We start from the raw sequence: 24,448 nt of genomic DNA on the forward strand, positions 1-24,448 counted from the left end.
CGAGTTGTGGTGAGTGGAAATAGCATTTTTAAAATACTGACTGGAAAGTAACAAAATTCCTAAACTAGTCTTAAAGAATAATCCAGCAGAAAATCCTTATCTTTTGTGGTTACTTGAGGTTCTCCTCCTTCTAAAGGCACTAAAAACCAAAGGACCATAAAGGGTTAAAAACCTTCTCTCTTATAGGAATGGAAAATGTAGCAAGTATCTGTTTAATTACCCAGGGACTTCTGTGGTTGCTTGTTCTGAGTCAGGTTAAAGCAGACTTCTGGTCGAAGAGGAATAGCTTTCTTTAAAAAGAAAACAGGTTGCTGGAAATATCAAGGTACACTGAGTCACTCTTGTGCCACGTGTCAGCACTGTTTCACAGGTACCACGGCGCTGGTCTTCTCCAGTGTTCCGCTGGATGCCCTGGTTATCCTACAGCACTCCAACCACAGCTGGGCTGTCAGCTGGGTAAATCATGCTGTGTTTATCTTAAGAGGTCATTCTTGGCCAGGAATGAATACAGATCTGACAATCCAGATAGTTTTGAAAGTACGAAGCAGTTCTGGAGACACCAGGGTTTCGTCACATTGGTGGAAAGTTTAGAGATGCAGAGCGGGCTCGGTGCATGCGCAGGGCTGCCGGGCAGTCGCTGGGAGACCCGTCTGTTTTCATGGCTCTGTTTTCCTTCGACAGCCGTCCCCGCTGCGGGAGTGAAGGAGAAGGCACGGATGCAAGGGACGGGACTGCTATGCTGCTGCCAGAGGATCTACTTCCTCTATCACCTGTTCAGTTTTGTTGGACTCAAGTGATACGGCTGGGAAGCAACAACAAAAATGTCTTGTTGCCATTTTTAGTCCCGACTGACACTTACAGCATCAGGCACAGACGATGTTCCTCAGCTCTGAGTGAATGAAGCTTCTAAATCAAGAGCTGTACAGCTGCTAATAAAGCAGCTGATTACTCATTGGATCTCACCTCCTTGTAAATTCTTCACATCTCTGGTCAGGTTTTACTTCCTAGATATATGGAAAGTATATACCCATCAAGGAAGGTACCATTACAGACAAATAAATGTCTGGGTGTGGTATATTTTATTTGAATTGTCATTTGGATGAAGGCACTTTCAGAAATGGCTTTTTAACTGGAAGACTGTGCTAGAGCTGAAGTGATTCAGAGGAAGAATAAAGCCTGTGAAACTTGCTTTGAGCAGGGCTAGCAGGAGGCAGTAATTTGTCCCTTGCTCCATTATATAATTTGACAGTATCTTAAAAGCATTTTCAGCTGCAGAACCAGCTCTTCTAAAAGCAGTTTGTACGGACAACAGATTTTCCTGTGCCCTGAGTTTTTGTGAGGGGTGTTGGCTCCTGTATTTGCAATCTGTGAGGAAGAAGCTGAGCTTGAAGGCATGTGCCAAAGCTTATCCCGGAGGGCACAGACTGTGAGCCCTGCTGGGCAGCGGGCTCTGCCCGCCCTGGTGGGAGCCTCAACCTCCTGCAGAGAGGCACTGGGAGCTGGGAAACGGAAATGGAGTGATGGGTGCTCTTGGCAACAGGCACCTCTCTCTCTTTTATAAGACATAACAAACCTGTGTTTTACAGCCCCTCACAGAACAGAGTAAATTTGTGCTGCATCTCTGTCCATCTCTTGATATTTAGAAGTCTGCCCTGAAGGGGTGCATAAAAACTGGTCGGGGAATAAGGAGTAATGAAGTTAAAGCTGCTGCAGGAGAGTGAAAAGTAGGTCTTTTTTTTTTTGTTTTTTAACAGAAACAAGCCCCAGCAAAATTACCTTTTCAGGAAATGCACAGATTTGCTTTAAAAATTTCCCTGCTTCAACATATTTTCTTTGCCAGCCGATCTCTGGAATTAATTTAAATTCATTGTGTCAGCAGTCACTGTAGCCTAAGCATTAATGTAGAAGTTTCCAGTGACTTTCATTAATTTGACTCCTTGCATTATCTTGATGCTTAATCAACAGATTGATTGTGGCAAGAAAGATTTCAGAAATTTTACTTTGCCAGCATGTGGTAATTTCTGATATAAACTTGGTGATTGTTAAGGAAAAATGGTGACTCTTACAGGCTTTATTGGACAGATGTATATGAATGTTGATTATGCTATTTATTGTGTAGATCTCAACTGACTGCATGCTAATAAGCTGCATTTTCCTTAGCTACTCTGGAGTTGCTTTTCTAGCAGTTTCTTCTTTCCTCATTCCCTAGCCACGTATGTACTTTCTCTTCTAACCTTTTATTTTACACAGATGCTCTGTTGATGGTCTTTGAATGCAGGCAGGGAAAAGCCCCTTGTCATCATTTTTTTTTTTTTTTTTTTCCCCTTTGGCAGTGAAGCATTTGGCCACGTCTCCATGTTCTCTTCCTACTAGTATTGTTTCCAGATGTTTTCTTGGTGCTTCTTTCTTGTTTGCATTTGGATTGTCACTTGATCATTAGCACTCTGTTTTCAAGAGGGATGCCTATGACTTGGTAGCAACTAGACATGAACCCAAGCCACAACTGTCTGACCTCAGCTTCCTCAGTTTGAGGTTATGTTTGGATTTGAGATGTTGGTTTGGCCTACAGCAATAGTCAAACCCAGCCACAAAGTTCATTTCTGAAATCAGAGATGGATTTTTACCAATGATCCAAGACAACAAAACTTACTGCTTCATGTTGACTATGTGTAGAGTCAAAATCTATTGCTAAAGATTTAATCCCCTTTTTTGTTTCAAACAATGCTATGGGCAACTTCCATCTTCAGTGAAATTAAATGACCCAGAAATTGGAGCTTGATGTGATTTTGTTCCAGAGTGCCATAAATATCATCTCAGGAAGGAGGACAGTCTTACTTTGTAGGCTGGGAGACCATCTCTCCCTGAGGTTTGCAGTGACCCTGGCACAGACCTGAGCTGTGCTGCTCTGATAAGAGGAATTGAAGCTCAGTTTCTGCCTGCAGCTGCCTCAAACACTTTTTCCTTCCCTTAGCACTGTGCAGGTCCTGGAGGAGTCTCAGGGGAGTCAACCTTGCTAGAGTGACAGCTGTGACAGCACTATGAATAATTCCCTAGGGGCTTTCATGCAGGAAGAATTATTAATTACGAATTTAAATAACAAAACAGCCCTACTACCCTGTGTTCCTCATGGCTCTCACCACTCATGCAACATGCACAAGAAAAGAAGTATGTTCTTTTCTTACATAGCCCAGGTACTCCCATCCTATCTCCTGGATGTTGCTTCAGGCATGAAGAGACCAATTATTAGCTTCTCAGTCTTTAATTGCTGTCTGTGTTTCACAACTCATTGTTTTAGGAGCATTTCCTACCTCCTACTGGTGGGGAATTTGCCTCTTCTTCCCCTTCCTAAGGATGGGATAACTAACTGAAGACCAGCGAAACTGTGTGCCATCCCCAAATCAATTCAGCCATAGTTCAGAATTCAAATGGATCCCAAATTCAGTCTGTTACAGGAATAGGGATCTACAGTCCCCAAGTGACAAAAACATGGGGAGTGTCACACGAGTGACAAACATTTAACTGTGTTATAAAGAGGCTGTTGCAGAAAAACCCACCCTAGCCTAGGCAAGGGAGAAGCCTTCATCAGATTGGAAGTGAAAATTGTTTATGCCTTTATACCAGTGGTTTAACACCCCATTGTTGGTCACCCGTACTCTCAGGAGGCAAAGGATGAAAAAAAAAAAATCACTCCGCCATTTAAACCTGCTGAAAAAAATTGAAGACTAGTTTTTTGTTCCAGCAAACTTTATGTATTGCCTCTCTTCCCTCAGCTGGAAGAAATTCAGCATAAATACCATATTGTAAGCTGTGGCTAATTTGGCAAGATGCAGATGTTTATTCCTATGGCTGATCTGGAGCAGACTTGTACCAAAAGTAGTGCAGAAATGATAAAATCTAGAGAACAGTGTTTACGTGATTCTTCTCATCTGTGCTTACTCCCCCTCAGCTGGAAAGGAGGGGACCATACCCAGATTTCTCTCCATGTGATGAAGGTGTGAAGAAATACAACAGTTCTCCCTTTCTTCGGCCCACAGGAGGGCAACATCGAGCTGCAGCTGAAACTAACAGGCTTTGTCAAAGCAGGTGTACAGTTTACTAATTTAAGAATTAATGAATTGAAACAAATTAGCTAATTTAGAGAAATTATAGATTATGGTTATTTAGTGGTGTGTTGGTCTGAATCCACTCTGACTTTGTTTGGTTGTATTTGTGGTTAATCTGTAATTGTCCTAAACTTTTTTAACAACTGTGGCCAACATGAATGTATTGTGAAGAATGAGGCAAAGTTGTTTGTTAGATGGTAGCTCTGTTTTTTTCTTCATATTTCTCTTCTCAAACTGTATTGCATAGTTAAATGTTGTGTTGAGGAAAATGGACTATGAGGATTCTGATTTTGAATTGTGGAGTTATCTAAGAGTACATGTATGTTAAGGACTATGTTAAAAGGATCACAGGCTGAGAGTTGCATGATACTGATGGTTTGAAGTTCAGTTATTTGGGCAACATATCAGCTGTAGCGTTTAATGCAAGGTGGTTTTCAGTAGTCATGGTAGTATAGCAAATGTAGCTGCACAAAGGGTTCCTGTTTTGCAATAACCTGTAGTCTCCTTAAATCCTGATCACAGTCTGGAGCTAGATGCTTTGGGAGGCTGAGAAGCCTGATTCCAGAGGAGCTGAGAAATGAGGTAGATATGCCAGATCTGAAGAGGCTGAGAAGTCAGATCAGTGCTTGGCACTCATGCTTTCTGAGACTGTGGACATGCAATGTTTTCAGGTTGCAGTCAGTTACTAGAATAAGGCATTTCTTCCTCTGTACAGGTGGTGGAACATGCTACAAATAGTAACCGGGAGCAGAGGCATGTCAGGGCAGGAATGGGAGCAGGTGTTTGGTACCTTTGCCTGTGGTACTGTCCAGGGGTGAGTAGACTCAGATCTGGACCATGGCAGAACAGTCCAAGAAGCATGTGCAGCACTCTACCTACCTGAAGCTCTGGGCTAACCAAGTAGAATGAGAGCACTGACCATCATGCTGATACATGAAAGGGTGTGGAGACCTTCAGGAGGACAAGATGGTCAGGCTGCTCCAAGCACACAACCTGTGAGCTGTGGCCTCAGGCTGGATGAAGAGGGCAGGACTGAGGTGTTTTGCTTTTTTTGTTATAGGCATATAGAGACCTCTTTATCATTATTGCCACAAACCTTTTATGTAGATGAAATTGGGAAAAGTAGTAAAGAATAAATGGCTAAAGATTTTATAAGATGCCTAAGGAAGTGCAGTACGCAGGGTCTTACTCTACAGTCTGGTACCCATTTCTGCTGGAAGATGCTGAACCCCATGTGATGCCTGAGCTGGTGGTGAGAGATAAGGACAGGAGAAGGGCCAGTGGCTGCAACAGGGACAGCACAGATCTCTCTTCAGACCTCAACTCCGCTGTATCCCTTTGGCTGCAAAACTGTTTTTGCCAGGGGAATTACCAGGGTGCCTGAACTTTCAGGCCCTTTTCTGCAAGGGAGGGTGGAGACTCAGGTGGAGGTTGTGGTCTGTCAGGCACTAATAAAATTATTTAGGAGAAGTTGTGTCTTTTGTTAGACTAACTGATCCGCAGTCAGAGTGAGGGAGCCCATGCCCCATGGATGTTAATGGTATGGTTAAGAGATCTTCATTTAGGCGCTCTGCTGTCTCATAGTGTCAGCATGTTGCCAATTCAGACAAAATTTATAATTTGGAAGCTTTTTTTTCCCCCTTAGCCATGTAAGCTAAAAGCATTTTTGAAAGTGAAAACCAGCAGTCTGTAACAAGGTAGTGGATTTTGTGCCAAGTTCCACGGTTCTGTAAGTGGATAATATTTGAAGTTCCTTTTTAATGTTCCAAGCAGGAAAGAATGAGCTAGGCCTCCTCCCCACCCCCCTTTTTTCCTTTTTTTATTTTTTCCCTAGGGACTAGGGAGTATATTGGCATATACTAAAACAGCTTTGACAGGACATTATAAATGATGGATTGGTGTGTAAAGGATACCTTCTAGTATTTTATTAGAAAAATAATTGTTTGGATGTGTATCACTTGTAGTTTAGCCAGAGGCACATATATAGTTTCATATAGCCAGTAAGATTAACTCTCTGTAGATTGACATTTTGGGAAACTAGCAATCTTTCGAAGACTCAAAAAAAACCTCAAGTAGAAGAACAGGCCTGTGTCCATTTTTGTCTTTATCAGCAAATACCCTTTTGGGGTCCTTGGGAGCCAGACTTGCATTTAAAAACCATTCCAAAGCATTATACTTTAATGAAGGAAAAAAAAAAAAATCAGTCTAGAAATGATTTGCTTTTCAAATTTACTCTGTTGGCCTTGTGTTGTTGAACTCTAACAACAGTTTTGTTTGTCTGTGCTGTCCTGGCCTTGCCAGTAAGAAGTGTAGGTCTTCAGATGCATTTACTCAACTCATTATCAACAAAAGTACAGATACTAAGAGATTAATCAGAATGGTCTTTTTCAAGGTGAGTAATAAAAACCCTTAGTGCTTTTATGTAAGTTCAATTATGCTAATAAAATAACTTAAAAGAAAAAAACAAACAAGCCCAGCTGATTAGCGGAGAAAGTTTGTTGAAAGTAACTCTAGTTTCTACATGTGCATTTGACTTATTTTTGATGGCTTATGTGGAAGGGTTTCAGGGGGTTTGTCCCTCTCATATTTTACCTCTTCCTACTACTTCATCAAAATCCAATAGGAGCAAGATGGTTCATGCATCTTTATGTGAGGAGGATTGCCCAGTGAAGATAACAGCAGTCAGGTATATCAAATTCAGAAAAAAAAAAAAAAAAAAGGCAAAAGAGGCACATAGAAGTGAACATGTGGAAATATGAAGGTGTGGTCATGCTGTGGATGGGGAGGAGGAGGGCTCAGGCTTGTGTCCAACACGGCACTTTCTCTGGCTATAGGAGTCCCTGCAACAGATGTAGTCACTAGTGCTCAGCCAGCCCTGTCTCCCATCACAGCAAAGTGCTCACACAATGAGTGAAGCAATCTCAGGCCTGCCAAAGTCCTCCCTTTCACTCCTTGGTTTACAGCTGGAAACCCTAGGTTAGCGTAACAAGAGTAGGTAAGACGTTATTTCAGATGAGCACAATCTGCCCTGATTTGCCTCAAACTGAGGTTCCACTAGTCTGCTCAATTTCTTCTCCATCTGGAAATTCCCTTCTCATGCAACCTCTAATGGCTGTTCACCAACCCCATTTTTTTTTCCTCCTGGAACACTTTACAAACTCCTCTGACAATAAGCAGTTTCACAAGCTATTTCTGGTGGCAGTGCCTCCCCCAGCCCCCTGCACTGCTGCAATGCCATGGCAGAGCCAGATGAGCCTTTGCTGCTGAGGAGTTGCACAAACTGTGTGTGGGATGGGGAACATCTCAAAGGCATCACTGCTGCTACAAGAAATGCCTGTGAAGTTGGAGTGTTAAATTCTCATTGACAGTTGATTTATAGCAAGTGGGATGATGTAGTATTGAAATAAAATATTCATAAAAACATAACGTATCAAAACAACCCCCCCTTTTTCCCCCTCTACCTCCAAAGAACATAAAGTATTTGGGCTAGATCCAGTTATATCCCAGGTTTCTACACTAAAAAGTGTCAAATGGCAAAACCTAGAGGAAAATCTGAAACCAGGGGAGGAGGAAGGATAGAACATTATTACAAGGATTAGTATTGTTTTGACATAAACATGAAGGAATTCTGTTCCTTACTCCATAGCCTTGATAAATTAAAAGCTTCAGATATTTTTAAACATTGAACAATGATGATAACCTCTTTGACAAAGCTGCACATACCAACCTTACCAGTTAGGATGGTGTCCAGTCCAGTAGTTTGTTGCTAGAAATACTTTTGAGTACTTTCTGGCTTGTTTTGATTTTTTAACTGAAAAATATGAATACATTTCAACGTGAAGCATGTGGGTTTTTTATGCACGTATGTCTGTGTATAAACTAACTGATTTCAATTAGTTCCTTGCCCTCTGGGCCCTTGGTATGTATGCCAGGACTAGGGTATGATTCGCTGCTAAGACCTTCAGGAGTAACTAAGGACGTGGCTGTAGTGATTGTTTTATTCAGGATATGCAGAGTCTATGCCTAGGCCAATGAAGTAGATGAAAGGATGAGAAAAAATAACATGTTTCCAAATTCTGTCACTGAAAAACTTGTTCAAGAAACAACTGCACTTGCCCACACTCACAAATTGTTTTCCATAAAAGAGGTGTTAAACATGCACTGCACCCTCCATATGTAGTCCCTTAGACACCCAACTTCCTAGCTCTTGAATATTCGTAAATTATTTGAAATTTGTTCCCCAGCAGTGATTTCCTACTGTGGAGGAGGAGTCAGGGACTCTACAAAACGTTCTGGGACCAGTACTGAGTGACTATAGGCAAAAACCCTCAGATATACCTTTGAAGGACTAGGAAAATGAAGAGAGCTTTGTAAAGCACTGCTGCGGGAGGCTTGGGATGACAGATTGGTTAGTAGGAGGCTGCACATCGTGGCCACAGAGAGACAATCTTGTGGCAACAGTGAGGTTAACAAGCAGAGTTTGTGCAGCAAAAAAGCACAGTCCCTACTACCGAAACTAGAAGGAAATTACCATTAATTTTTGACAACACAGAGGCTGGCGTTCAGCTGCATCTTGTGAATCCTTCCATGACGCAGCTGTGGTTCACAAACTGGTGAGCCTGCTCCCTAGGTGGGTGTGGTGACATGGTGTGTACGTGGCAGAAACAAGCCCACCGTGGTGCTGCTCTGGGCTAGCCGAGAGCTACAGCACTGTGTTAGCACAGCACTGCTGAGTGAATAAGTCTTGCAGATATCAGTGTGTGGCTCTGTGCCACACTCATGCTGCCAGATAGCTTTCAGGTCAGGGCTGGCTTGTGTCCTGCCACTCCAGGGCACAGGCAGAGTGAACCCAAGCTGGCTCTGAGTATCATATGTTGGTAAAAATCAATTTGTTTATCTAATTGTAAAAAGGATGGAAAGCTCTCAGGTGGGTATGAATACCTTAATTCTCCTAAGTGGCTGGCTATGTAGCTGCTACAAACCTCTTGCAGAGTTTGGAACTTGGCATGTGACGAGTTGAAGTCCAGGAATTCTAAAATCCTTAACAGCACTAAGGAATTAAAATCCAAAGCTCTGGATCATCAGTGTAAAGAAAGTACTGTGCATCTTAACTTCATAGAGTTCAGAGTTTTCATTCCCTTCTGCAATAATGGAAATTTCTTTAAGCAGAGGAAGAGGTTCTGTTTTAGGTAGTTTAAATAACGTGTCAGGAAAGCAGAGGAGTATGCATGGAGTAGGGGCATGATTGATGAGTGGGTGGAGAATAACTATTACTCTGATGTTTAATATTACGGGCTAGCAGAAACCGGAGACAGATGTTTTCATTACATTTTCTGTCTTCAAAAGGTGGTAAATTAAGGGTAGTCCTAGATAGCAAGGTGCTTTTCAAAAAGAGCAGCACTGAAATTGATGTATTAGTCATTCTTCTCTTTGTCCTCTGAAGAATGAAAATGCAGCATGCTGGGTTATGGGACTCTGCTTATGGTGTAATTTGTTATGAAAAACTGTGCTTTCTTCCTCCACCATCTTTGTTAATAATTGATACCTGTTCTAAGATCTAAACATGTAGCATTTGTGTAACGACAGAAAAAAAAAAACCTCCAATAGAGAGCCACAGATAAGAAAACAACCTTTTCTTATGCTTTTTCTGCTGATACCTTGAGCAGAAATGTCACTTCTGGAGAAAATCAGTCAGGGAGCCAATATATCTGGAAACAGTAACTACAAGGAGCATGTGATGTTCCCATTTTGGGGAAGCAGCAGTATAGATGGCTGTATATATTTGCTTTACCTTATTAGTTCAAAATATCTGCATTGCTAGGGGAGAAAACAATGTTTTTTCAAGAATAAATACCATAAAGGAGAGAAAGTAAAACAACTACTATTTTAAGTTTCAGATTATCTAAATTTTTTGAGGATTTGTCAATCTAATGGCCAGAAGCAATTCTCTGCCCAGCAAGTATAGATAAACTGTGCTCTCAGTTGTCAAATTGGAGTCAGGAACCATTAGATCCAGCAATATGCTAATGCTGTTTTGAAGTGCAGAGCCTCAGAGCTGGTGTTTGTGTCTCCCTGGGTATTCCTCTAACCACTGGGAGCAGTGACCAGAAAGCAGTTCTTGACTGCAGGATCAAATATTTGATGCCAAACTCCTTTATCGAATAAGGGATCCATAAGACTGTAAGCTGTAGTATCCTTTTTGGCTAGACACAACTAATACCACTAACTCACAAACCCAATATCCTTGACAACATGGTAAGGGCCAAATGCTGTTGATTTGAACTGACTAGACCCTTTTCCCTTAGAAACTCCATAAACAGAAGCACCTAACTTTAGAAAGCTGTGCTAGATTTTTTGTTGTTTGAAAAGCTGCTCTTTCAGATAGTCCATCAAAATAAGAATTTCTCTTTCATTTCTTCCTAAAATTGAGTTCTGCCACATATCAGCAGTGGTGGAAACTTTGAGTTCAGTGTACACACAAAATGAGCAATACCAACATTGGCACTGAGCGTTGGCAAAGATGCTCAGTTGTGTTTTGAAAGGGCCACCTCCAGGAGCAAAAGACAAGTTCAACAATACAGCTCCATAATATTTTCCAGAGTTTGCTGTGAGTGCTGATGATTTTCATACTTTGAAGACTTATTCCATCAAGCCATAGAAGGAAATACCACTGACATAAATGTCAGAATATTCTGTTCAGATCCAGCTCTCCTTGGGTATGGTTCTCTTGCGTTTTTTACATTACAGCTGTAATGGTTAAAACAAGGTCTTCTGACTGTCATGACAGTGGAATTATTTCCAGCAAACATTTTAAAAGACCTTAGAAGAGGACAAGAAAAGTGGGTGGATTACTAGAAGTTCTAAATACACAGTAGCAGAAGTTATTTTAAAATTCTAATGACACATATTTTCGTGTAGGCAAAAAACCTAATTCATAGTAGTACCAGACAGCAAAAAGTATTGCATATTAGTTTTAGTTAGTGGTAGGAACCTAGTAATCTTCTTCCTAAAAAGACAAGTTATTTCAGTGTATATACAAGAAGGAACTGATAATCCTGGTTCTTTATTAAAGTAAACAAATGACAAACATCCATTTTCCAAAATTTAAGAATTAATGATTACTTGTCCTGTGCATTTCATTGGTCTTCATACATTCACTGTTTTTTCTCGCTGCTTGCTATCTTCTCCATAGATTTATATGGCATACATCTAGCAAGGAACAGGTTTTGGATAGTCTCACTATAGTAAAATCATATGAGCACTACCTTCTTTCATAAGTAATTTATCTACCTACCTCTTCAGCCCCTAAAAAATGCACAAACATACTCATTAAAAATAATTGTGTAGCTCCATCCATTATTTCTTTTACAATGGGATGCTAGGATTTTTCCTGTGTATATAATTTAGATAAATATTAAAATATTAAATTAGCTTTTGTGGGAGACATACATTATATAAAAGTATTTATGCACTGGGCACCTTAACATCAAGCCCTTGTCACTCAAATAAATGTATATGTTGGCTAGTCTAAACTGTCTGCTGTTAAATATCTTTTTCTCTGTATAGACTCTGTGTCTTGAAAGTACGAGAGTTTGACTTGTGATCATTGACCATCACTGAACTTCCATACCACAGATTAAGCCCTTTTCTTCTGATAGGAAGAGTTATTACAGAGAGCTTTACAAATCATGTATGAGTGATGTTACTACTAAATGTGATTTCATGATCATTCCTATTTCAGGTTTAAACAATGTGTGTATACATATGTAATAACAGCGAGAACAATAAAAGCAAAGCCCAGGAGTGCAGAAGCACTCATACAGGGGTATCTTTGGAGAACGGCCAATTTAGCAGAGATAAGTCAAAATCTTGTTTGCTGTAGCTGTAATCTTAATTCACTACAATACCTAATAAACTGTTAGGTTATATTTGAAGTTAAATGCAATAGTATTGATTAGAAAGCAAAGTAAATTAAGTATTAAAAAAAAAAGTTTTACAAAACCAAAACAGCAGCATATATCTCCTGTCAGTTCTTTTTGTTCCTCGGAAATACTTAATATTTTTCACATCTTTTTTGGAGAAAACAAGATCCTTGTGCTAGCATAAGCTAACATTTAGTCTGTGTCTGCATACAGGCTCATAGTGTTGGAGACAGATAAGACTCGGGAGAGCCTTGATGTCCCTCAGTGAAACTCCTTGGGGCATGAATAGGGAAACTGGACACACAGACTTGCATCCATGCACATGTACATTTGGAGGAAATGATTAAGCTAGAACTTTGAAAATCCAATTTAATATTAAATTTGCTCCCCACTCAAAAAAAACCCCAGCTGAAAATATTTTGGTTGAACAGAATGTTTCAGTAGACAAACCTGGAATGACAATTCAGATTTCAATTATTCTAAATATAACCAAAAAAATTTCAGATAGAAGTATTTTTGAACAGAGAAAAGAATATTTTTTGTGATATTGTGGACACATAAAGGCACATATCTGATTTTGTGGGCCTGTTTTGTGACTTGGTCTATAGATCTATACATATGTATGTGTATATGTGTTGTAGATTCCATATATAAATAAAATAGAAACTTCTTCCACTGAAGGAACAGTTTGAAGGGATGCAAGCTGGATGTAAGGTAAATATAGCAATCTTGCCATAACACAGAAGGGTGGAGCTTCCTAACTTTCAACATTTCTGTGCGTGTGCTACTATTGCCTGCTGTACTCTTTGGTGAAGAGACAATAAATAGTTTCTGATGCTAAAGAGAATATTCAGATACATTTCTGAGAGTATGCTTGCCAAATGACATTCAGCATTCCTGAGTCTGCTTGAAAAAAATTTTAGTAGACACTTTAATTTCAGTAATTAGGATAATATCCATGTTTAAGACATGAAATTTAAAATGTTTAACTGAATCATATATTTCTTCTGTGTGCTCTGGAGGTCTTCTGACATTTTTCAAATCTTGATTACCTAAAAGTCCAAGTATAATACCACATTAGTATTCAGAACGAATGTTTGAATCTTCATGCCTTATTTGATAAGGCTAAGTATGCATCCCACTTTGATTAAGACTTCGCTTATCCCAGAGTAAAATCATTAAACATTCATAAAGGGCCATTGCTTTTTCTCCTCCTCAAGAATGTACTGACACATTTTATGCAATTATTTGTCTCAAGTATCTTCCTGAACTTTTAACCCCCTTTAGGTTCCCTTATGTCTACATATTAAGTCCAAAAATCTTCATTTCAAAGCATTTTTAAAAGCTAATATACAATTCATTTGAGTTCAGTGAAAGTAAAATTATGAAAAAGCACCCTGTCATGGAAGGGCTCATTGCTAATTAACTACATGGGTGGTTTCCTTTGAGGAATAATTCCTCTCAATTCTTTAATTCCTAGGTTAAAATGCCTTTGAGCCTAGGCTCATCTTTTAGAAAGATCTTTCTGAAAGTGATAGCTGGATAATGTCCTCCAAGGTAAAGTCTGATATCACATCTCCTGCTCTCACATCTCATCTCAATGGCATGAGGCTAGACAGGGAGTTTAATCCACCAGAGATTTTTTTTTTTTTCCTCTTAGCCTGACTTCCTAAATACACAAGGTTTATGCTTCTTTTAGCACTCTCTAACCTGATCCCTCCATTCTTTCTCATTATTTGTGCATGGTCTGATGGGAGAGGGATGTTTCCAGGGCTCCAAGCTGTGCACCACAGCACCAAGGCCATATCCAGCTCCAGGCTGTGCCGCAGCCACCGGGCACCATCTTCTCTTCCCAAGGGCAAGACCCAAACCACCAGAAACCAAGTTTGTCCTTGTGGTGCTCATGGAACTGTCTGAGCACACATATATGCCTATCCTACCCTTTGGGGGTTGTCTGGCACTGTATGTAAGGAGAACTGCTCACAGTCCTGCGAGACCCATGAGCAGTGGCTGTCCTTTTTTTCCTGTGCTTTGTGCTCATGTGTTCTAAGTTTGAGCTGGAGATGTAAAAGGCCAAAAGAAACAGATGTAAGCCATTATGTTCAGAGTCTGCAATATTTTAATGTTAAAATACATAGAAAGCAATTTGAATCAGTAGGTATGCAAAGTTGGGAGAGTAACCAGTCTTCTTCCATCATTTATTCTAAGTGTAAAAATTCCATTTTAGAAATCTATATAAAATGCTCTTAAATACCCAGTTACCCAGTCTTTTTATTAAAACATCTTTATTTAAGGTGTTTAAAAAATTCATATATGTGCTTATTACAATTAAAACTGATCATAAAACCCCCACTGGCTTAAAGAGTAGGGATTAATCAAAATACTTAATTATTCATTACTGGAAAAACACCTGCACAGAATTTCAGGTTATCAGAATTGTTTGCTTTTGATGCCTTCATTTAAATTTAATGTATATTGAAGCCTAAGTAGGATTTTGGTACAAAATAGGAAGGATACGTCTACACTGGAGAAGGCAGACATACAGTTTATATTCTCAGAAAAGGCTAGACTGGCTTCGTTTAAAAGTAGACTATAAGTCTTCCTATGGTAATGGTTTCTAAAGCTTAAGAAAGATGTTTTTGTTAGTTACTTTTCTTAGAGATTCTTCCCTGCCCCCTCTTTTTCTGCTGCTTGCTTTAATTAGAGAACTAATGCATTATTGACATCAGAGATACCAGGAAATAAACTTCTAGTAATTAAGAACAAATGAGAATTTTAATCAAATGATTAAAAGCATTTCAGGGTGGCTTGTTTTTTAAATACCTTTTTCTATCAGAAATCAAGAATGGGATCATTTCTTATGTCTCCATGCATTCAGAGCACAGGATTTGGAGTTGTAGTCATCCTTGATTCCTTGATGCTGAAAATTGAAAAATGGGTATTGCTGAGCAAAAAATCCTGCAAAAACCCCACATAATCTTTTTTTAGTCCTCCTTTACAGTCATTAAGGCTGCAGATTTTTAAATGGCTAGCTTGCTTTTACATATTTACATATTACTTTTACATAGCTTGCTTTTACATATTTAGGACTTTTTTTGGCTTAGCTAAGGGAATAAGAATATTTCTTCCTACTCTGATTATGTTGCTTACAATCATGTGTAATCTGACTGTAGTCAGTACTAGCTGAGTAAAGGAGTAAAAGGGTCCTAATTTCCATTTCAGAATGAAAAGTGAAGTACATCCTTTGACAAGCATTGAGACTTGTTTTCAAATATTTTGCAATGTTTTTTGCCATTTGTTGCTTTGCTATTTAGATAACATGTTTTGTATCTCATGTTTGAGACAAAGTAGAGTCAAGGCACAGATTCTTTATCGTGGTGAAAAATATAGCACTTAGGTACCAAATACATGGCACAGTGCCCTCAAACTGCCTAATTTAGCAATTTCAGTACCTGATTAATATGCTAAATATGTGGAACATATTAGATCAAATTTAGAGTATAAAAAGTTCATTGGAATGTTTTGAAAGGGTAACAATAAGAAGGCTTTAAAACATGAGCCTTTTCTTTCAGGATAAATATTCTAAATGAATTGGTTGAAACCAAACTTTCTGTCACTGCAGCAGTGAGTTACACAAGCAGATTATACTCTGCATTCTGTGATATTACAGACTATTACTCTGACTATAGAAAGCTCAGTCACTGCAGCATAGTATTTGCACAGTGTTGGGAAAATGTCCTATAGTAATTCACATTTTTTTAGATGCTGCCACTTGGGCACTATAAACCATCCACAGTGGTGAGGAGGAATTTGGTGCTTACTTTTAAAATCCTCAGACAGAAGATGCTCTGGTTTGTGTACAACGTCTGGCAAACCACATTGTTCTCTGAAGCACTTTCTTCTCAAATAGAAACATTGCTCCTTTCTTCCTGAGGAGCTGCCTGGTTTTCAGCATGGTAAAAAACAGATTGGAAAAGACTCTGAGACTAAAAAATTTAACAAATGCAAAATTTGTTGATCAGTGTTTTCCTGTTTTGGAGGGTGGTCCTTCCTCCCTGAAGGCAGGAGGGTTGCATTCTTCAACAGCTGCCAAAACGTCCCATCTCTCTGTGCCTTGAAGAAGTTAGCTGCAGATCTAAAATATGTAACTCTGTATGGTGTGTGTAAGTGTAATCTTTATTTGGGACAGTCATTCCAGATGCAACAGGTGAGTGTGGCAGTTTAAATTCAGGGATGACCACTATAGCTTGTTTTCATCTGTGCCCTCCTGGGAGGTGAGGGCCTGGAAGCACAGAGCAAGGCAGTCACTGCTGATGACTCCACCAGCCGCATTCCTTTTATTTTCCCATAGTTTTGTAGACACTCTGTCACCTACATACAATTCTTAGGTGCAAATGTAGCAGGAAGTGCCTGACTGCAAGTCATCCTTTAAGCATTCAACTCAAAAAAATGATTCATGAAGCACTTTTTTTAAAAAAAATCTTTAGAGATCTGCAAGAAAACCTGAGTTTTGGACCTAAATATTTTACAGATTTTGTCATTATACCAACTAAACTGCGTCGTTATTATTGGAGCTTATGGTGGTGTTGCAGAAGCTGCTAGACCACTTCAGTAAATTGGGTGGAGGGAAACTGTGAGGAGATTTAAGTCCTCTGTTTATGTTCATTGGCCTGCAGGCATAACTACATACCTCCACTGCACTTAAGGGACTAACAGTAATAACTTTCCAAATACACTTTTAATTCCTTGTGACTTAGCAGATAACTTAGGGGCCTTGCGCTTACTTTTTCCTACCATTCCACTTTATATTTTTAAGTGATCTATTTTTCTGTGTGAGCTTTGTGTTTTTTGTATTATCATTTTTTAAAGCCGTGGTTACAGAGCGGTGGTGCTAAGCAACTCAGGTCTCAAACTGTTCACAGCTGGAATTTTTTGTTATGATAAGTATAAGAGTAGGGAGGGAACATAAGATAGATGAGAATCTGGGGAGTTCCCTGCTTAGGCACTGTTTTGCAAAGATCAGATCTGGAATCAAAATTAAATCCAAATGGTCTCTTTTACTTTCTTGCACATCAATAGTCTATTATTAAAATCCAGTATCTGTGGCTCAAAATTAATTTAATTAGCCTAATCTTAATAGGATAGTTTTAAATATTCATCTACATTGTCCAGGGATTGCCTAAATTAAGCTGTTTGAAAACTGCTCATAAATTGCAAATGTATATTGATCCTTTCTGCCCATCTTTGCATTTGAGAGGAGCTCATGTGCAGAAAACCTTCGTTCCCTTAAAGCCAATCCTAATGTTGGTCCAGCTGCAGTCAATACATTGACATCACATGCCACTTGCAAACAGATGAGGGTAACAAATAAGTCAAATTTGTTTTCAGGAAAAATACGAACTATCCTGATTGATACATCACCATTACTGTGCCTCTAACTTAACAGGGCCCAGTTTGTTTTCTCACAGGTTCACTTGCATCCCTATTATCAGTAGAACTGACCAGAATTTTAATACCAAGACAAGCAGAATATGTAAATGCAGTCCTGCTTCCAAATCCCTCAATGACATGGTTTAGCCTTCTCTGGTAAGGAGCATAAGAACCTAGAATAAGCCCTATCTCCTAAGAATGTATCTTTAAGTTTCCTGAACCAGTTCAATATCTACTTTGAACACCCCCAATAGAAACACTAACTGCTTAGATTTATTACCTCTGCATTGAGGCTCGTTGTCGTTGTGGTAGAGCTCACCAAGATGCAACAGCAAAGGAGCTGACCTGATTAGACAGAAGTCTTCTCTGGTCTTGTTCCTTGTGGAAGAAAGAGGAAGGGCATAAGCTCATAAGGCTACCAGAAAAACAGGACTTCTTGGGAAGAGGGTTGCAATTCTGGCCTTTCATGTAAGAGCCACACTTCAGCAGATGATACAGGAGTGTCCTGGGGTCCCAAGATTGAAGGACCAAGCTCTGGGCTAGCTGCCACAAGAAAAGGAAATTCCAGGCCACTGGGGAATTGCTGGCATGAGCAACAGGGGTGTGGGAGGGAAGGTCGTGAGTTTCTTCCCTAGCGCATGCTTCCTTTTTTCTATTAGACCACAGTACAGCTCCAAGCACTTTGAGTACTGTTAACTCCTTCACACTGCCAGAAAAAATACAAGTAGTAGTTCATCAGGAGTGTGAAACGGAAAAATCCTGTGTATAATAATAACGTAGGACCAAGATATATAAACAATATTTTCAATAATGAGGTCATTCAAATATTTCCAGTTCTTTCTTATTTATTTATTCTAGGTAACAATTCCCTCTTTGCTGTTCTTGCCGCATATAGAAGGTTAGATATTTTGTGTTCAACTTTCCTGCTTGATTTAACCATTTGGAGACATTATGACTTAGAGAAATTAGGTGAAAGATCCCATAAACCAACCAGATTTACACATCTAGAGGCACATGGTGTTCAGAGCCAATACTTCTGCAGGAATAAAGCTGCAGAGCACATTGCTATGTTTTCATTTGGTCATACTGACTTTCCAGGCTGCCGACATACAGCAGTATGAACAGCATTCCTACTACTTTTTTTGCGTGAAACCAAAGGTCTATTTTCTATCAATTTATTTCTTGGATTTTTTTTTTCCCAAATTCATACATTCAAGAAGTAATTAGATCAATTATGTATACTCCAAAGTTGGTTTTAATGCCTTATTGTCAGGAAGCAAACAATATTCAACCTCCAATGTAGAAAGTCCAGATATAGGGTAATTATGATTATCAGGCAGTTTGAACTAATTTGTGCTTATGATCCAGAGGTCTTAGAGAAGCACATAGAAGCAGTTTATAATAAGAGGCAATTTTTATTTCAGTGTTTATGGCACTTGAAAATGAAGACATGGTAAATGTCAAAGTAATTTTCAGATTTAAAAATAAAAAAGAGATATACACACCTTGTATTTTTTCTCCAGCTAGCTCTAAAGACTATATTTGCTCTACTTATGACTTCTTCACAGGACGGTGGTACCAAAGAATGCAGAGCTTCCAATGCACAGTGCCATCCATGTCCTTTCTTGACACAGGCCAGCAAATCTCTTTTGTACCATTAGCAAGGTAAGGTAGTGACCCACTTGGTCCATGCTCACTTGGCCAAACATGGTCACACCTTTCTGGGGCTTTAGTGCAACCTGAGACTTACTGTCACCTCCTGCTCACTCCTAGTGCAAGGGAATCGCAGCTGATCCACCGTGGGGTACACTCGAGGCTTTGCCTTTTTCCTTTCAGTAATATTGTTGTTTCTCCTACAGAGTTCAGCAACAACAGACATCATGGCTTTTTCTCTGTAATTCCTCCTGTACTGGTGGATGACAAACAGGAATGGAGTCACAAGGTCAGGTTTTTCATGCATTTCCACTAGTTTCTTGAAGTTCTTAGGTCACAGGTTTCTATTTGTGCCCTGAAAAGAAAGTACAATGCACACAGCTGTCCTTCCAGGGAAGCTGTCAGGTAGACTTTATAGAGCTAAATGCAAAAGGAAATGTTAGTGAGGTTCACTGAAGTATTAAAGATGTTTTGGTACAATATCCAGGATATTTGTAGTAGACCTGTGTAACATTGCTGTAAAAAAACCACTGCATCTTCTACCATCCTCAGAATACCTGATAACATTTTTTCCCTAAATGCTTTAAGATACGTTCATTTAAATATTTTGTATCCGGTATTCCTCTCATTGGGAGAAATAGTAAATAGATTTCTGAGCATTTTTTATTATACATTTTCTCAATTCTTGCCAAAAATAAATTGATCAAAAATGCACTCAGTAAAGCTTTCCAGGTTTCCATATTCAGAATCTAACAAAATGTTCAAAAATAGTAAAAAATATACTCAGATAATAATTATATAGACTAGTAAAAATGAAAAATAACTAGGGAGTTCAGTTAATAGACTGCTGATTTTTTTTAAAATAATTAATCAAGAGAGTCCATGTAATAATGTTTTATATTAGTCTTTTACAATGATAGTGATGTTCTTCATTGCTGACATAACCCCAACAGCTATTCACAGAAGTAGTAATAGGCTTCAGGAATACCCATGCACCATGCTGTATATGTATTTATGTACTAACCTGGATTCCTGTTCAGAGACTGATAAAAAATTTTAAAAGCTGTCTACTAAAACATAAATCCTATCAGGAAAGAGGTTTTGTGAGAGAAGCAGAGAATGTATTAAAAATAAAAAGTCTACTAGTTTTAAAAACAGATGTGATAGGCTCCTATGAAATAATTTCCTACCGCTATCGTGCTGATTAGCTGCAGAGATTGTGTTACTAGTCTCTTGAACAGATGGTCTATACTTCTCTCGTAAACTCCAGAGTTACTGGACAACAGAAGTATTTAATTCTGAGGTCCTTTAAAAAAAAAATCTTGTTTCAGATTTATTTCCTCATGAAGATTCACATATTTTTATTGCAAAGTAGTATTTGTCCAAAGTTTAAATCCCTACCAGTTTATTTCTGGAATGATTCACAGGCTTTGTCTCCAACTTTAGCTGCACTGTATTGGTCTGGCTCCCAGCTCCAAGTGCGTTGTTTTATTTTCTCTCCGGTGACTGCTACACTACACCCATCTCCCTGTGAGATCGAAAAGAAGGTAACATTAAGCAAACTTTGCTTACAATAGCATCTTCCAGAAGAACTCAGATACTTTCAATCTCTCTGCATTTATTTCCTTGGGTAAGAAAAGAAATTTCAATGACTATCTTGAGAACTTCTAGAATGGTTCTAGAATAGTAAATATGAATAGTTGCATAAATCAACTTTATGACTACTACAAGCTTTAGTATGACACAACCCAGCAGTCAAGTACCAAGTACCACAGCTCATTCCCATCTGTCTTTATGTAGCACATACTTTTGCCTGGCAGACTGGATCATGCATATATATTTAAGTATGTTTAAATATTTCCTGGCAGTATAAGACAGGACTGTAACAACTATCAATGCTGCAAATTGCACTGAACATTTTATGAACTCAGAATTTATGTTTTGGTTTGCTTTTCTGCCATGTGTTTTCTTAGAAAGGCCTCAAGCTGACAATATATCAAGTGAATTCTAAGTTAACAACTTTATTGCCTTATTTTATATTTCTAAAATTATGTTGGAAACTCTAATAGCTTTAAGGCTAAATTCAATACAAGGATCTATAGCAGCACAACTAGAACACATCATGGCAGATGGATAAAGAAGCTGAAACTCCATTTGCTCAGAAGGAGTTACATAAGTCAAACCTGAGTGCAAAAACTGTGAGATTCTGGTAAACTTAGAGACATACGAGGCACAGTACCGTATAGGCTGCAGGGTTTATCCAAGCACTCTTCTGGCTGCTCCCACATGGGGAAGGATGCCTGGTACCTTTCTCCCAGAAAAAATTCAGAGGAGTGGCTTTCTGGACATAGGGACCTCCTCTGTCATAAATGAGTATAACTAAAATCTCTCTCCAAATGACTGTAAAACTTGGCTATAGCCTAACTAGAGACCACAGAACTTCCTCACCTAGCACCTCCATGTTGGCTGGCAGCATCACTACTTTTCTGGCCATGTTTGTCTCAATCATGCAGCAAAAATGAGTGGCAGATATGTAATAGGATAATCCCATCATATTATTTGCATGTCTGAGATCATCCAGCCTTCATAGATCTGACATAATGAAATGTTAGTTCATACCCTATAGATATTTTTATTTTGTAGCTGACATTCCTTGCTCATTGTCTATGTGAAGGTCTAGCATGTAGGATACTGAAAACAAAGGCTTCATCAAGTAGATTCATCCTGAATGTCTGTTCACACGTGCTTGAAGGAGTTGTATTTTACACTTCATGCTGAGCATGTAATGGAATGCAAATTCCCTCACTCACCATGTAGGAAAATGGCTTACACAAAGGGTTTTCTTTTTCTCTGTCATATAATTCAACAAAGTTAGGTCTCTGCTTGCTCTTTTACCTGATTTAGTACCCTCTCACCTAGGAGAAGAGACCAGGGAAGGTACCTTTCTTGCATAGTTTTCATTATATTGTGTACTAGCCTTTCAGCATCCTCCCTGGGTTTAATTTTTGACTGAGATTTTGACTGAGACAGATCTGAAGACAAATTCCTACAAGTGAAAACTGTCCCCAGAGCCTAGGGAGTCCTTAAGGAAAATATTCATCTTCACATTCCACAGAACTACCATCTTCCTCGCTCTACTGTCCTACAAGCACTTTTATCAGAGAGGGTGCTTAGGCGGGAATTGCAGCAGTTGTACACTGTCTTGTGTATTTTTTCAGAAAAAGAGATGACATGGATTTATTGCATTCCTTTTCCACTTTTTTTTTTTTATGAACTTACAAGCTACAAGGCATCCTTCACCCTGTGAAGAGAGACATGCTCCCAAAGTGGAGACTACATCTATTCTCCTGCAGTGCCTCCCAGAACTTGGTGTGCTCCGGTCTTGGGGGCTGAACGTTGACTCAATTTCTCAGTCGATGCTTATGCAATTTTAAGCTTTGGCTGCAAGAAGTCTTTTTACTTAATGTATATTTAGACCAGGGTATAGTGTCACTTTTCTTATGGAAACAATCTTGCTGAATGAAAGTAAACGATACCTATAAAGTTAGCTTTCCTAACCTGTAAAACATATCACAAATCGGTGGAAAAATATTTCCAGCAAGCTGTTTTTCAATTCCTTTAGAGGACAACCAAGTTTGTGATTAACATATATACAATGCTGAACCCTGTGAGTTTGGCACTTACTAGCTTTATGCCAATGAGAGAACCACAAATGTACATGTAGCAACTCCTCTTACGGAAATGTCATCTCCTTCACCCTCCAAGAGCCAGAAATGTTTCCATTTATGAAAAACAGACCATCAAGTGGTGTGGTGGAACTTACCACCACAAATTAAGATCTTTGAAATCACATGGATAGGTTTGTTCAAACTGTACAGTATATAATTTGCCTGCTCCACAAATGGAAACAAAAGAAATCAGTGTCAGATGGCCCTTGCAGGCTGGTGTGTGTCATATTGTTTATTTAAACAGATCAATGATTCCTGGGATCTATTGCACAGCTTAATTCATACTGGAAATAGAAAATGGAAGATAAATAAATCAACAGTTGAATTGTAAACACCCCAATTTTTGCCTTTTTTTTTTTCCTGCTTGAGGGAAGTAGTTAGGAATAAACATTTCCACTGGGACCTAGTGACTGTGACTGAAGTAAAAACAGTTTGCCTTGGTAGAGCTAGGTCCCATCTAGAACTAATCTATTTAACAGTTCAGTCTGAAACCACTGTCCTATCGGCAGCACTCATCTAAAAAGATATTTCTCATGCACACTTATTTTAAAGAATTATTTAAATTACTGTTATTGTCCTGTTTTCCACAGAGCCTGTCAGATGTAAATCAGTGTAATTTTACTTCAGGAAAATCCATGGAAGTTTTTCCCCTCAACTTACATCTGGGCAGGCTGGGAAGCTTCCTGAGGGTTTAGGATCCCATGGCAAGAGGAAATCTGCAAAATCTCTCACAGTTCCCTGCATTCAGTCCTGTGAGTATAGCTGCATGGTTTAATCCTACAGGTTCATTTGTGACACTTGTTATTTGTACACCTTCAGCTATCAAGGTGTAGCTGATCCTCAGATGCATACCACTCAAGATGCGTAAGAGTCTTAATCTAATTTTCTGATTTTGTAGAGGGCATGCTTAAAAGTTATTAGTTAAAGATTAAACTTTAGGCAGAAGAGATTCTCATAGAACTTGATTAAACTGGTAATATAATTTAGCAACACAGGTGGGTTTTGGTGAACAAAAATCTAAAAGATAATTCTGAAAAAACATGAAGGTTTTTAGATAATGAGCAAGAAGTTAGCCCGTTGTGGCTGTGAGCAATTAATACATAGTCTTGATGAAGTACAAACAATGGGTTAAGTTCTGTAAGTAAGAATGGGAAATGCACCACTGAATTTTAACTTTAGTGGAAATTTTCGTAGCTGACCAATATAATCATAAATGTACTTAATTTCTTTTTTAAGTGCCCTTGCTACTGATTTCTTTAAGGTTTTTTTTTTTTTTTTCTGTGTCAGTAACCAGGCAGAATGGCCCAAAACAAAAACTTATCAGTATACTTCATTCCAATTTTGATGGGTAAATTTTAGAAAACATCAGGAAGCAATGACTCCTGACTGGTCCTTTGGGATCTGCCCTATGTTAGGAGTTCAGCTGATGAATCTTTTCTACTTTTGCTTTTATTTTATGAAGGTAGCAGACATGAAACATGGGTTATTCAAATTAGAGAAAAATGTGTTATTCAAATTAGAGAAAACTACGAGGTGGTTTTCTAATGCTGCCTTCAAGTGTTTCATAAACATCCATGCAGCTTTGTTAACAAGTAGTCTCTCATCAAATATC

The sequence above is a fragment of the Strix uralensis genome, chromosome 9 (genome assembly GCF_047716275.1).
Source record: "Strix uralensis isolate ZFMK-TIS-50842 chromosome 9, bStrUra1, whole genome shotgun sequence".
NCBI classification, from domain to species: Eukaryota; Metazoa; Chordata; class Aves; order Strigiformes; family Strigidae; genus Strix; species Strix uralensis.